Here is a 16,426-nt window from a genome sequence, read left to right as displayed (position 1 = left end):
ATATATAAGCAATATAATTTGTGTATCAGTGAATTAAGTTATGAGTTTCGCATCAATCCCAGGTTACATTAATCATAACATTATTTATTATTGTTATTAATCATAAGCAATCATTACATTACTTGTTAATTATAACAAGAGTAACATTTTTGTTATGATTAGGATGGCTTTGGCAAGTAAATGCTTTCCTTAGCTTGATTTCTCTTTCTTTCTTTCTTTTCTTTCTTTCTTTCTTTCTTTCTTTCTCTTTCTTTCTTTTTCTTTTTTCTTTCTTTTTCTCTTTTTCTTTCTTCCTTCCTTCCTTCTTTCTCTTTCTTTCTTTCTTTTTCTTTCTCTTCTTCCTTCCTTCTTTCCCCACCCTCCCTCCCTCCCTCCCTCCCTTCCTTCCTTCCTTCTCCAGTGTCTTAAAATTGAGGTGGGTTTTACATCCACTGAAAGGAAATTTTTCATGCTACTTCCCAATCACTCCACCCATGACATGACTTTTCTTCTTATATATAATTCCATGGGTTACTTTGGCCTGATCTAGAACTTTATTTAAATGTAATCATATAGTATGTATTATTTTGTGCCTATATTTTCACTCAGCACAAAATGAGATTCACCCATATTGATTTACATATCACTAGTTTATTTATTGTTATTGGAGAGTGGTACACAATTGTACAAATATATCAGAGTGTCTTTATCCATTCTCTTCCATTTGTTGTTGTTGTTGTTGTTGACATTTTTGAGACAGAGTCTCACTCTATCACCCAGGCTGGAATGCAGTGGCGCCATCTTCGCACTGCAACCTCCGCCTCCCGGGTTCAAGCGATTCTCCTACTTTAGCCTTCCGAGTAGCTGGGATTACAGGCGCCTGCCACCAAGCCCAGCTAATTTTTGTGTTTTTACTAGAGACGGGGTTTCACCATTTTGGCCGGGCTGGTCTTGAATTCCTGACCTTGTGATCCACCCGCCTTGGCTTCCCAAAGTGCTAGGATTACAAAAGTGAGCCACTGCTTCTGGCTATTCCCTTCCATTTTTGCACTTATTTTTTGCTTGTGTTTTAGTTTAGAAATTACTATAGATCACTGTTGAGCAGATAAAAAGTTTCAGGTAAAGTTAAGATAATTAGTAATTCAGAATATCCCCCAAGATAAATGATATGTATTATTTCTCAAACTTTTTAAAATTTATAGAGTAATGGTCAGAAAACTACAGGCTATGAGTCAAATCTGGCACTTCACATGTTTTTGTAAGTAAAATTTCATAGAAACACAACCATGCCTATTCATCTATAAATAATTTAAGCCTTCTTTCACGTTACCATGGCAGAGCTGAGTAGTTATGAAAAAAAAAGTATGACTCTAAAAAATGTCTATTTGATTCTTTACAGAAAAAGTTTTCCAACCCCTGTCCTAGAATAATTATCAGACTGATTAATGCTATATGACCTCTACAAGTGCATCAAAATATCTTCAGTGAGTTTGTTACAGCCAGTTAGACAGGCATGAGTGGGATGGCAGAGGGCTCTCCTCCCACCCCCCACCCACAAGGAATACAGGAGATCATCAGGTGATGGTTCAGCAGCTATCACATTGCTTCTCTAAAAACGATAATTTGGCAGCCAGTGCCAGGGAGAGATAATAGAGGTCACACTAAAGTGTTATTTGAAAGCAGGCTCCAGAAAGAGGCAACTTCCCAAACAGATAAAAAACACTTGAGATTGGTAATCGGCTTCCAATAAAATCTCAGGTATTGGGCGAGTGGGACCGGGTATGTGCATTAAGAGACAAAATGGCAGAGTGTGACCTTCCGCAGGTATTCCACTGGTAAAGGGAAGAAAGCCTCAGATGCGCATGTGAACAACTTCCTAAACACACTTCCCAAGCCTAAGGAGAGCGCTGTGCATGACGGCAGCCCACCCAAAGGGATGAAACATGGGAAAGGGGTGCAAGACGCCAGGTGTGGGCCAGCATACAAAGTACTAGAATTTGTCCTTCAAGTTGCCTGCTTGGGTCTCCTCTAAGTGTACTTTCCTTTGCTTTCTGTTCTAAAGCTTTTTAATAAACTTCCACTCCTGCTCTGAAACTTGCTTTGGTCTCTTTTTTTGCCCTATGCCCCTTGGTCGAATTCTTTGTTCTGAGGAGGCAAGAATTGAGGTTGATGCAGACCTGTAGGGATTTGCTGCTGGTAACTCGGATACCTTCTACCCTAACAAGTTAAGATACAATAGTAGGCAATGGGGATGATATTGCTCTATTTTTTATTTAAAAATAAGCACATCACTTTAGAGCTTTGGAAGTTATCGGGCAGTACAATGCATCCCAAAATGCTTAAAATTGAAAAAAAATTTATCTAGAATGTATCAAAAGGATACATTTGTTTTGAAGTCATGGCGCATTTTCTTTTACCAGACCTTGAGAACATTCAATGCATAGTATTTTTCTGCATTGTCAGTCAAGAAGAATCAAATATAAATATGCCAAGCTTTTGTTAAAAGTATTTTTTTATTTTTTCATAATTTTGAACTATTACTTTTACATTTGCATGTGTTATTTAAGTGTTTCTCTTCCAGTGAACCAAATCAAATGCATTTGAAACAAGGAATGGCAGAAGTAAATATGTCAATATATGCATAACATAGAAATGTTAAAATACATCAGAATATGACCACCCAACGGGTGCCCACTGCCTAGACAGAGCCGATTAATCAAGACAGGGGAATTGCAATGGAGAAAGAGTAATTCACACAGAGCCGGCTGTGTGGGAGACCAGAATTTTATTATTACTCAAATCAGTCTCCTCGAAAACTTGGGGATCAGAGTTCTTAAGGATAATCTGGTGGATAGGGGCTTGGGAAGTGGGGAGTGCTGATTAGTCAGGTTGGAGATGAATTCGTAGGGGGACGGAGTTCTTCTTTCTGACTTCTCCGCCTGCGTAGGATTGCAGAACTGGTTGAGCCAGATTACCAGTCTTGGTGGTGTCAACTGTTGCATTGGAACTCAGGGTCTGCGAAATATCTCAAGCACTGACCTTAGGTTTTACAACAGTGATGTTATTCCCAGGAGCAATTTGGAAGGGTTCAGACTCTTGCAGCCAGAGGCTTCATGGCTAATTTGTTAGTCCTACAAAGGCCAAAGGGTCCCCAGGAAAGATGGGGGTTTTTACAGGAAATAGCTATTATCAATTTTGTTTCAGAGTTTACACTATAAACTAAATTCCTGCCCAAGGCTAGTTTGGCCTACACCCAGGAATAAACAACCAAACTTAGAAGTTAGAAGATGAGGTTGGTTAGGTTTGATCTTTTTCACTGTCATAATTTCTTCAGTTAATCATATTTGCAAAGACGGTTTCAATCACATCACACAAAACTCAGAAAATTATGAATTTCATGCACACAGATAGCCTTAATTCATCTCAATATACTTGCCAAGAAGATCGAAGTCCACAAAAATTTGAATGAGTATAAATTTGCACTGGCTTTGTGTATATTCACCAATATTATCTCCTTTCCTTCTAGTTATTGTTGGTATTTTATATGATTAAATTAACAAAATAAAAGACTAAATGTAAACAACAGAATATTATGAAGACCAAAGAAAAGATTAAATGGGACAATGTTAATGCTTATAACTGTTCTCCTTAAAGTTTGATTTCTTACTGCTCTGTAATGGTTACCTAGGTATCATTCAGTAATTGTGCACAAATATCCGTGGCCATCTAAAATGCAATCATAATCACATTTGTGGATATTTAATAGTCAATTTATAGTCATAATTGAAAGCACAAAGAACAAGTTTTTGCTTAATTACTATGTGACAGGCTGTATTTTGTACTTTCGTGTATATTTGATACTGTAGTGCTTTTGACCAGTATGCTGCATTAAAATACAAATAAAAATTTATTTCAGATGTTACTTATTATATAGTGTCTGCAACTGCTAAGCGTCATTTGGCCAAAAAGCAAATATAGAGTGACTGGGTGAAACCTCCCTGAGGAAAAACATTAAAAGATTGCTATTCTCAAAGATTCAAATATGAGACACCTACATCCTACAAAGTGATATAAAATGTTTTGGTATTGAGTGGTATGAGGGTAATGTATGCAGCTACAATAAAGAAAAAAATTAGATATATTTATCCTTTTGCACTGTATCTGATAGGACCATCAAGCAATATCACTTTTTTTACAGCACAACCTGAGGCTACTACTTTTTAAGGTTCTACAAAATAATCTCTCTCTCTCTCTCTCTCTTTCTGTCATTATACTATAGTATTCTTGGGGATAACAGAGTTGCTTAAAGACATCTTAACTTCTAACCTTTTGGGATATTTCTTTTTCTGAACAGACCATATCCCATAACATAATAGCTAGAAACAATCTAGTCTAAAATATTTACTACAGCAGTATCAAAGAAGTAATCGAATTCTAATACAGAAAGAGACAAAAGAAAAAATTATTTACTTTAAAAGTGTAATTTTGTTTTCAATAAAAAGGGGGGAACCTCAGATTTACCTCAATGTTTCCTTTGGTGCAAATACCATATTGAAGACTAATATTATTTCAGCCATGGCATAAAAATGTATTAACCACAAGTTTAAAACCACAGAGGACTTCAAGTTAGACTTCATAACTTCACACTGAAATTTAATTTCATTTTGTAGTTTACATTTTTATGAATTTGGAGGGAAATTAAGCTAAAATATATAATAATTAAACATCAATTATATGTTCGACTTTAAGTATGCATGGGAATTGAGAAGAAGAGAGAGGATGAATCTTACTTAGCTTTTTATTTATAATATCTAGCACAGTTCCTTGTATATAGTAGTAATCAATATAGTTTTGCTGAAAGATAAATGAAAGAATGATCATTGTATTAGTTATCTATCATCGTGTAACTAATGATCCAAAAACTTAATGTCTGAAATGTTTATTATCTCATGCTTTCTGTGGATGACGAATACTAGAATGGCTTATCTGAGAGTCCTCTGGTTTAGGGTCTCTCACAAGCTTGAAATCAAGTTGTTGGTATAGGATGAGGGTCTCCTCTGAAGGCTCAGCTGGAAAAGGATCCACTTGCAAATTTACTTGGTTGTCAGAAAAATTCAGTTTCTTAGGGCCTGGATTCCTAACTGGCTTTAGCTGGAACCACCATCATTTCTTTGCCACGTGAGTCTCTATGACTTGGCAGCTTGATTTATAAAAGTATGAGATTTGGGAAGGCAATAAAGAGAGTTTGCTAGCAAGATAGAAAGTCACAGTCCTTTGTAACTTAACTACAGAAGTGACATCCCTTCACCATAGCCATATTGTATTGTGAAAAGCATGCCAGTAGCTCCAGTACACATTAAGGGAAAGGATTTAAACAGGCTGTGAATACTGTAAGGTCCTCTGAACGGGCCTACACCATGGTTAAGCCATTGTGACCCCTGTGACCCACACATACAGGCCTCCTGGAGTCACAAAGCCTGGAGCAACAGGAGAACCACTAAAGAAGAAGAAATAGCTAATTCCTGCCTTAACTGATTAACCAACCCTGCAACAGTCCACCATTGTGATATGCTCCTACCCTACCCTAACTAACCAATCAACCTTATAATATTGTGCGTTGTGACATCCCCCCACCTCGTGACTATGCACCTTGTGACATTCTTCTTCTGTCTGAAAAAACTGCTCCTGACTGTAACTTTCCACTACCTACCCCAAACCTATAAAACCAGTTCCACTCCCACCACCCTTTGCTGACTCTTTTCTCAGACTCAGCCCACTTGCACCCAAGTGAATAAACAGCCTTGTTGCTCACACTAAGCCTGCTCAGGTGGTCTCTTATACAGATGTGCCTAACAAATGCCAGTAGTTAGAAATCATTGGGGACCATATCTATTTAATATATATTAAACACAGAAGAAAATTCTTACCATGCAGAAATCCTTCCAATTCAAAATAATGAGTCAAAAAATTTAAAATAGAAATTAACAAATATTTACTATAAAGTACAAATTATGTGATAAGTGAGGACTAATCTCTGATTTTTTTGTTGTTGTTGAGACAGAGTTTTGCTCCTGTTACCCAAGCTGGAGTGTGATGGCGCAATCTCCACTCACGACAACCTCCACCTCCTGGGTTCAAGTGATTCTCCTGCCTCAGCCTCCTAAGTAGCTGCAATTACAGGCATGGGCCACCATGCTCAGACAATATTTTGTATTTTTAGTAGAAATGGGGTTTCACCATGTTAGCCAGGCTGGTCTCAAACTCCTGACCTCAAATGATCTGCCCGCCTCGGCCTCCCAAAGTGCTGGGATTACAGATGTGAGCCATAGCGCCTGGTCCTGATTTCATTTTTATCTTGCCCACATTCCTACCTAAGGGGGCTGGGGAGTCATGTCCCATAAACCATAAATTCTCATCAGATGGGTTTTATTTAACCCTGTATATCATGACTTATTTTCCAATCTGACTCTGGCATAACAAGGAAGAAAAAATATTTTGCCACATAACATGTTTCTCTGCCATATCTTGAAATGGCCCTGCAAATCTATCCCTTGTGGGAAAAATCCACATTCTATAGAGAACACTCTTTTCCTTTTGTTTTCCTTTTTTCCTTTCCAGATCCAGGAGATAATCAACTAAGAGCCAGGCACTCTTTTAGGTCCAATAAGAAACATTTTACAAGCTGCTCTCTCTGAAGCCTGCTCTCTGAGAGCTTCCTCTCCGCAATAAAACTTGGTCTCCACAATCTTTTATCTTAATTGAACATTTCCTTTCTATTGATCTCAGGTCTTCAGATAAACAACCAATTGTCAACCAGAAAATGTTTAAATTTACCTATAGCCTGGAAGCCCCCCTGCTTTGAGTTGTCCCACGTTTCCGAACCAAACCAATGTATTTCTTAAATGTATTTGATTCAGCTGGGCACGGTGGCTCATGCCTGCAATCTCAGCAATTTGGGAGGCCAAGGCGGGTGGATCACCTGAGGTCAGGAGTTCAAGACCAGCCTGGCCAACATGAGGAAACCCAGTCTCTACAAAAAATACAAAAAAATTAGCCGGGCGTGGTGGCAGGCGCCTGTAATCCCAGCTACTCAGGAGGCTGAGGCAGGAGAATCACTTGAACCCGGGAGGCAGAGGTTGCAGTAAGCTGAGATGGTGCCATTGCACTCTAGCCTGGGGGACAAGAGAGATACTTCATTTCCAAAAAAAAAAAAACAAAAAAAAATGTATTTGATTGATGTATCATGCCTCCCTAAAATATATAAAACCAAGCTGTACCCCGACCACCTGGGGCACACGTTCTCAGGACTCCTGAGGGCTGTGTCATGGGCCATGATCACTCATATTTGGCTCAGAATAAATCTCTTAAAATATTTTACAGAGTTTGACTCTTTTCGTCAACATAAGTGATCTATAAAATAAATGTATTAAAATTCAGAGACAATTTATAAAGAAATTTAAATTTTGATTTTAATTAAGCTTAAACAATATTGAAATACATGATATTTAACTTAATTAGGCAAAAATTAATTGCATACTGGCAAAAAAGGTCGCTCAGATTCTATTCTTTCAGTTCAGAACCAGCACCCATCCTTCTCTAAGAAATTCTAATAGAAACCAGACTTGCTATTAGAAATAGTTAATTCTAATTTCTGCTACAGAACTCTGAAAAGTAGCTTAGCTGTAACAAGCTCATAATGATTATTCACCCCACCTAATTAATGTAAAATGCAAGAGGTTGACACATACCCTCTGTCCTCCCTACAAATTAAAAACAAATCTCTAATCTCATTCATTGATGGTTTACATCCTGTTGACAAAGTTAGCAGTTGCTGTGCCTACTAACCTGCATTCTTTTTGTAGCAAAAGCAAAGTTTCTACTTTATAATGTGTCTCTTTGTTATGGGAGAATTTGGATGCGTTCCACAGGAAGCCCTAATTGTTACAGGTAAATCTACACTTAGAAACTTTAGAGTGTTTCATAAGATAGAAAATTTCCATTTATTTCTAATAACATATAGTTTTTATGTTTTTTGTTTTTTGTTTTGAGACAGAGTTTCACTCTGTAGCCCAGGCTGGAGTGCAGTGGCGCAAGCTCGGCTCACTGCAAGCTCTGCCTCCCGGGTTCACACCATTCTCCTGCCTCAGCCTCCTGAGTAGCTGGGACTACAGGGGCCCGCCACCACGTCTGGCTAATTTCTTTGTATTTTTAGTAGAGACGGGGTTTCACCGTGTTAGCCAGGATGGTCTCCATCTCCTGACCTCTTGACCCGCCCGCCTCGACCTCCCAAAATGCTGGAATTACAGGCGTGAGCCCCCGCGCCCGACCCTATTCACAATTTTTAAGAATGCTAAATTTTACTTCTGAATTGGCTTTTGTGATGAATAAACATTTGGTAGGTTGAGACTGCGTAGATATAAACATGCTAATTAATTAAAATATTTCTCAGAGTTTATAAAACCATATAATTGTTTCAGAGGGCCCCTGAGGTTTTTACAACAGTTGTTCTCATACCTGACTGACTACCACAAATAATGGGGGAGCATTTAAAAATTACCTGTGCTGGCCAGGTGTGGTGGCTCATGCCTGTAATCCCAGCGCTTTGGGAGGCCGAGGCGGACGGATCATGAGGTCAAGAGATCGACATCATCCTGACCAAGATGGTGAAACCGCGTCTCTACTAAAAATGCAAAAATTAACTGGGCGTGGTGAGGCACGCCTGTAGTCCCAGCTAGTCAGTAGGCTGAGGCAGGAGAATGGCTTCAACCCAGCAAGCAGAGGTTGCAGTGAGCCGAGATCCCCCACTGCACTCCAGTCTAATTTCTAATACTCGAAATTTTAAAAAACATAAGGAAATGATACAAGTTTTTTTGGTGCCACTTTGCCAGCTGGAGACCTCCTTGGCTGGTGATGCCCCTGCCCAGGGCCTCACTGGGCTCCAGGCTCACCACAGGAGGTACCCTGCCTGCTCAGCCTGACGGGCTGTGCTTTGCTTGCACTCCTGCCTGAATCCTGTGCTTGCGATGGGATCTGCCCAGCCTGTGGCTGGGCCAGAGTTGCTGCTACCTTCTTCTGTCTTGGGCGCCAGTGTCTGGGCAAGGGGAACATGGTGGTGCCCGACAAACTTGGAAACACCAGCAACCTTGAAGGCCCAAAGTGGATGTTATTCCTGCTGTCCGCAGCTTGGCGGATGAGGGAGTGTTAACAGCTCTTTAAGCCCCATTGCCCCACTCCGGCCCACAGCTCCCGAGGTGGCCTGGCCCGCTGCTGCTTCCCATTGTGTGGGGCAGTGGCCCTGCACCAGTGGAGGGTGAAGGGCTACAGTGTTACAGCGTTTTTTTGTACCCGCATTTGGCAGGTCCTAAGTTCCTGTCCTGCATCCAAGAAGAATGGGGTTAGGGTGACAACCAGGGGTTGAGCGGAGCAGAGAGTTTCATTGTGCGACAGAACAGTTTTCAGCGGAGAGGGGAACTGAGGGGGCAGCCCCCTACCTGAAGCTAGGTAGCTCCCCCATCAAGTGTGGCTGAGTCCAGGGCTTTTATAGACCCGGAATTGGGGTGGTGTGGTCCATAAGTAACACTGCAAAAGGCAACCTTCAATTGTTTAAACTGAATTTAAACCCTTATTCAGAAAGAACCAATGAGGAAAGAGGAGGCAAATAGGAATGGAAATTTTCACTCTGGGTCACAGGCTTCACCTGGTACCAGCAACCCAGTTTTCAGGCAGCAAGCTGTTTTTGGTTTGAAGGTGGGGTTTCACTGGGGACCCGATTCTGTCTGCCTAAGATTCGTCTTTCACCTGCCTCTATCATAAAGATGTGTTCTGGGTTTTCCTAAGATAACGGTGGTTAGCTAAATCTTAGTCTCTCTGCAAATCCTGTGAAAAGTCCTACAGATCAATAAAGATAACAAATATAACCACAAATAACCCACACGTTCATCCGAACAAGAAGGAGGAGAATACTACGTGTTTTATATTACCTGGAAGTACATAAACAAACAACAAATTCCAGCAGAGCTCATTTTAGAGCTCTTGAAATAAGCCTGATGAAGCAGGAGGAGGTTAAAGGGAAGGTAGACAGTTTTAGGTCTGAAGAGACTGAAAAAAAGAGAAGAGAGCAGGGAGCCTTAGAGAATAATAATTTAAAAAAATTGAAACAAGTTGAAAACAAAGCAGCACTGAGACATTTTCCCTCACCTATGAGAAAGACAAAAATTCAAAGTTTGATCACTCTCCTTTCTGTGATGCTATGAAACATTAAGTAGTATCCTATATTGCTAGTGGCAGAGCAAAGTTGTGCATTTTATGGAAGGAAATCTGGCAATATTTACCGAAACTGCCAATTGATCCAGCAATCATACTTCTGAAAACATACCCCATAAATACACCTGCATGTGCACAAATTGACAAGGTTTTAGCTAGATCAGTGATTCTCCACGGAGTGAGAAGGAGTCATCTTGCCTTCCTTCATGAGATATTTGGCAATGATTGGTGACATTTTGGTTGTCATAATCCGGGGAGAGGGTGTTACTGGCATGTACTGGGTAGCTGCCAAGGATGCTTCTGTATATCCTGCAATGCACAGTGCGGGTCACCACAGCAAAGAATTACATGGTCCCATATATTGACAATTCTGAATTTGAGAAAATTTGATACAGATCAATCATTTTATTTATATGATAAACTATGTTAGTTTCTGTAATTCATATCTTCTGTTTTCCTTTTCAACTTTCGGAACATTTTTGCAGCTCTAGTCAGCATTTATGGTTTAGGTTTGTTTTTCTTTAATTTATATGTGATGGCAATGAATTTAGATGCTTACAAATATCTAGCGAGTTAAATATTTGAATTTTTACAAGATTTCAAGGAGAAAAACATGCCCAAGTGCCAAAGCAAAAGCAATTGCAATCGTACTTTGGCTGTCCTTTACTTAGCTTTTCGTAAATCTGCCCTGAAAATCTAATTTAGAGCTTTGAAAGCAGCAAAATGTAATTACATTTTTATTAGATACACAAACTATAATTATAGTTTTCTTCTGTGAATATTCTAAAATGTGCTTGTAGAGTGTTCTTTAACACAAATGCTGCCTAAAGTGACAACTGCTTGAGGCAAGGAGGTTATGAACCACCACTGTAACATTGTGAGAGCTGCAAGACTTATGCATGTGATCACTGTTCATGAAGCTCAAAATTTTTTCAAGTGTTTATTAAAAACAGCCAATCAACACATAAAACTTCAGAAAAGGGCCAGGCACGGTGGCACTTTTGGAGGCCGAGGCTGGCAGATCATCTGAGGTCAGGAGTTCGAGACCAGCCTGGCCAACATGGTGAAACCCCATCTCTACAAAAGTACAAACATTACCTGGGTATGACGGTGGGTGACTGTAATCCCAGCTACTCGGGAGGCTGAGGCGGAAGGATCACTCGAACCTGGGAGGAGGAGCTTGCGGTGAACCGAGATCGCACCACTGCAACCGTGCACTCCAGCATGGGTGAGAGAACAAGACTCGATCTCAAAAAAAAAAGAAAAAAAAAAAAACATGAAAGTACAAGCTTATGCAACAACTGTAGTGTGGTAACTATCACATAAAGTCTACATTTACTTCTCAATAACGTACATACATGTCATGTTTGAAAAAAAATTTAAGATTCTTTCTATTTCTCCCAAAATGGGTTGTACAAATGCTTATTTTTAGGAGACAACGTTCCCCTTCCAGCTCCATATAAAAGTGATTTGAAATAGAGAAAACCTCTTTTTTTTTTTTTTTTTTTTTTTGAGACAGGATCTCTGTCGCCTAGACTGGAGTGCAGTGGTGCAGTCTTGGCTCACTGCAATCTCTGCCTTCCAGGCTCAAGCAATTCTCCTGCCTCAGCCTCCTGAGTAGCTGGGATTACAGGTATGTGCCACCATGTCCGGCTAATTTTTGTATTTTTAGTGGGGACGGGGTTTCACCATGTTGGCCAGGCTGGTCTCAAACTCCTGAGCTCAAATGATCCACCCACCTTGGCCTCCCAAAGTGCTAGGATTACAAGCATGAGCCACCTCTCCCGGCTGAGAAAAAGGTCCATTTTAAAAAGTCAAACATTCCCTCCTTTTCTTCCTCCTCCTCTTTCTCAGTTTTTCCATTCCCCTGTAGCCTAACATCCTCATCATATACACTAATCTATACTCAGAGATGCAAATACCATATGTAGTTGAGATATGCATGTATTTCTACTTAATTATCAAAGCCTTTATGGAAATGGCAGTGTTCAAATAAAGCTTAAAAAATGAGAAACTAATTTTAGTTTTAGAATCTTTGAACCTTCTGTAGGGATCTTCTAGTATGGCTATAATACTTTTGATTATAAGAATATCCATTGGTAAAACATAAAGATGTAATTAGCAGTTGGGTAGAAGAGATTGGGACAAATAGGAATTATGTGAATATATTTTATGTACTGTATGTATCCTCCTTGTCTGGCACTCAAATATATTGAATATGAGAACCTAAGTGAGAGGGACATAATCTGCTTTGAGAAAAATCATGATAAACTTATTTGTTTGTTTGGTTGGTTGGTTTTTTTTTTTTTTTTTTTTTTTTTTTTTTTTTGAGACGGACCCTAGCTCTGTCACCCAGGCTGGTGTGCAGTGACGCAATCTTGGCTCACTACAACCTTCGCCTCCTGGGTTCAAGCGATTATACTGCCTCAGCCTCCCGAGCAACTGGGATTACAAGTGCCTGCCACAACCCCAAGCTAATTTTTGTATTTTTAGTAGATACGGGGTTTCACTGTGTTGGCCAGGCTGGTCTCGAACTCCCGACCTTGTGATCTGCCCACCTTAGCCTCCTAAAGTGCTGGGATTACAAACATGAGCCACCGCGCCCAGTCTCTACATTGTGTTTTAAAGCTGACCTGTGAGAGTCTTGATATTTTATTTGGAAAATTATATTCCCAAGCAAGAAATATGCTTTTTGTTATGTTCCTGATTTGGAGATAATCTAGACTAGTCTTTTTAAGTAAATGGATTCATAAGAGCTAAGTCAGACAATTATCTACTTGTTTGGTAAATCTTTTACAATAAATATAGCTGAAAGCTTTAGGAGCATGAACGCAGGTTTCTAAGATAAGTATTTAAATAGATATAGTCTCTAATGATATACATTTTAATTTCAAAGCTATAAGTCAACAGCTCTTAGTAATACTGTAACAAACCTTTTATTATTGAAGAAAAATTCTGTTCTTTTTTAGCAAATCCTTAGAAAAACACTCGACTTTATGAAATCAATATATATTTGGCCGAGTGCGGTGGCTCACGCCTGTAATCCCAGCACTTTGGGAGGCCGAGGCGGGTGGATCACGAGGTCAGGAGATTGAGACCATCCTGGTTAACATGGTGAAACCCCATCTCTACTAAAAAACACAAAAAAATTAGCTGGGCGTGGTGGCAGGTGCCTGTAGAAACAGCTACTCGGGAGGCTGAGGCAGGAGAATGGCATGAACCCGGGAGGCGGAGCTCGCAGTGAGCCGAGATTGCGCCACTACACTCCAGCCTGGGCGACAGAGGAAGACTCCCCCTGAAAAAAGTAATAATCATAATAAATAAATATATATTTAACTTTAGTTGTATTTGAACAGGTATGTAAATATTTATTAATCTGTTTTGTTTTTTCTTCTTACAGTATATAATAGTTAGCACTGATTTGCCTTCTCAAAAACACCTCCCATTTTCAATTGTCTCTCTTTCTCTGATGATTTTCATGAACCCCTGAGACCTGTGGATTCCACCTCAGTTGAACTTTCTAGCTGTGGTGAAACTGATAAATATGGAATACACATTTTTGTTGCCATGACCAACATCTAAAAATAAGAACATAACATTTTTTTTATCATTTATATTTGAATGTTCATTTCTTTATTCATTCAGCAAATATTGAGGGCTTTCATTGAAATGAAAGGTCCGGTTCTTGTCTGCACAGAGCTTTTAATCAGGAGGAACCAATTGACAATAAACTGCCAATACCACAATAGTTTTAAAAGTTTCACTGTGCTAACTTCCACCTTGGAGAACTATAGGAGGCCATGAGAGCATAGGTCCTGGGAACCTGACTGCTAAGGATTCCAGAGGAAGAGACCAACACACGCAACTGAAGGGTGAGCAAAGTTTAGCTGAATGTAGAAAAGGAGAAAGCTTTTTCTGCTCACCAGAGCAGCCCGTGGAAATGGTTCATGGTAAAAACTAAGTGGGCCCATTTGAGGAAGAATTTATGTGGGTGGAGTGGAGGGAGTGGGAAGAGTTTGTCAATAAACAAAATGGGCAAAATAGGCAAGGGCGAGGCCATTCAAGATATGGTGAGGATTTGGGACTTATAATAATCAGAGGCAACTCAATGTTTTATGAATGAAAGTCATGTTCTTTTTTAATGGTAAATTTATTGAAAGGGGATTAGAAAAGAAGTTAATGAAACTTCTGCAGTAGTTCAGGCCAAGTGATGGCTTGCCAAGGGTGAGGGAAAGATGTAGATTAAGATCAAGAAATGTCTTGCTAGTGTAAATTGAAAGCTGTATGAAGTCATGAATGGCAACTAGAATCACTGAGCTTATCACTTCAGTGTTGAATACATACCCTTAACAAATATACATAATGTTTTAATCAATTTTCAGAAATCGCAGAGGGGTTTTTTGGTCTAAAATGAGAAAGATTGAAAGAATCACAGTGAAAATAATATCACAAAACAATAATGATAAAGATCATTTGGATGTGGCAGCGAAGTGATGATATTGAACAAAAAGAGTATGTCATTCACTGAAAGTTTATCCTTGCATACTTACTATTCAACTTAATCTCAGGATCACAGGGCCTACAAGTCATGCAATGAAAGCTATGTTGACCAAGAATTCCTGTTACTTTGGTAAATTTCCTCAGGACCATGATAGAGTTGTAATGAACATATCAGAATATCAGTAATTTTTGAAAACAGAATGTTTAATAAAATATGGTAAATAATTAAAAACCATTAAATTATAAAAAATTATTTACAAAATTAATATACATTTTTACATGTAATAAATACATTTCATAGCAAACTCAAGAAAAGTGTCTCAATGATAAAGAAATGAATTTCAAAGTATAATGAAAATTGTTTTCCATGTTCTTTCTCTAAATTACTGCAGTTTTCTCTGCTTTAATAAAAAGTATATCTATTTGATTGACAGGAGAACATAATAAATACAAGAAATTAATGGAGTCACTGAAGACAAATTTTAACTATAATAAAGTTGGTAAGGTATTCAAGAAAAATAGAGGATGATACATAAACTACCAGAAGCTATTATCTTGAAACATCTAATTTTAAAAATGCCATCTGTGCACTCATTATTTTTATAAATGGCATGTTTTTGAAGGGGTATTTCATTTACATGTTTTTACTTCACTTTCATAAGATTATTTAATAGATCAACATTTTGATTAGCTTAAAATAACTTTATTTTACTCTTATATAACGGCAAGAACAGTAAGCAACAAAGTGAAAATAGAGGGAGGAAAACAAGTATACATCTAGCACTCTTCTACTTTTAAACAAAATACCAGAGATTTTTTTAAAAAGTTACTTCCTGAAACATAAATATTTTATCTGAGCTTTCAGCAATTAGCATTCAGTTTCAGACGAATCTGAAATTTAGGTACTATATTTTTGCAACTGTTTTTTTTTCTTTTTTGTAATTCTGAGAAAACCCACTGAAGGACATTGAGAGAATTATAAACATCAATTGTCAGTGACTGAACATGAAAAATGGTCCCTGTAGTATATTACTATCACATAATATCCAACTGGAGCTTCAAATTATCATAATAGTAATATCTAACACTTAAAGAACACTCACTGAGAAACGGGGACTTTCTAAGGATTACACATTCATTTACACATTTAATCCTCAATAATATCCTATAAAATGAATACTATTATCATGTCAACATCACAGTTGAAGAAACTGAGTTTACAGTGAGGTAAAGTAATTTTAAGGTCCTACAGAGACTGAATGAAAGAACCCAAGCTGACTGGGCACGGTGGCTCACTCCTGTAATCCCAGCACTTTGGGAGGCCGAGGTGGGTGGATCACCTGAGGTCGGGAGTTTGAGACCAACATGGAGAAACCCTGTCTCAACTGAAAATACAAAATTAGCTAGGTGTGCTGGTGCATGCTTGTAATCCCAGCTACTCGGGAGTCTAAGGTAGGAGAATCGCTTGAACCAAGGAGGCGGAGGTTGTGGTGAGCCCAGATCGCGCCATTGCACTCCAGCCTGGGCAACAAGAGCGAAATTTCGTCTTTAAAAAAAGAAAGAACCCAAGTTTTCTGACTTCAAACTTTATATTCCAGGATATCAGGCCTGTCATATGGTATAAGGAGATACAATTAGCATCATGGTCTGAAAGTATGCAGTACATTACCTGTGAATAGGAATG

The 16,426-nt window shown here is 38.9% G+C and overlaps 1 long non-coding RNA gene across 2 annotated transcripts in view; it reads right to left on the bottom strand.

The window, feature by feature from the left end:
- Positions 1-16,426, bottom strand: part of LOC105499045 (uncharacterized) — a 353,694-nt gene that overhangs the window by 240,630 nt on the left and 96,638 nt on the right. For both annotated transcript variants that reach the window (XR_011618200.1, XR_011618199.1), the window contains exon 3: positions 11,341-11,490. This is a non-coding gene — a long non-coding RNA (uncharacterized lncRNA). The remainder of the gene's footprint in view (positions 1-11,340; positions 11,491-16,426) is intronic.

Source organism: Macaca nemestrina, chromosome X, assembly GCF_043159975.1.
Source record: "Macaca nemestrina isolate mMacNem1 chromosome X, mMacNem.hap1, whole genome shotgun sequence".
In the NCBI taxonomy this organism is placed as follows: domain Eukaryota; kingdom Metazoa; phylum Chordata; class Mammalia; order Primates; family Cercopithecidae; genus Macaca; species Macaca nemestrina.
The sequence above is the reverse complement of the archived record's forward strand: the minus strand, read 5'-3'. Positions and strand labels throughout refer to the sequence as shown.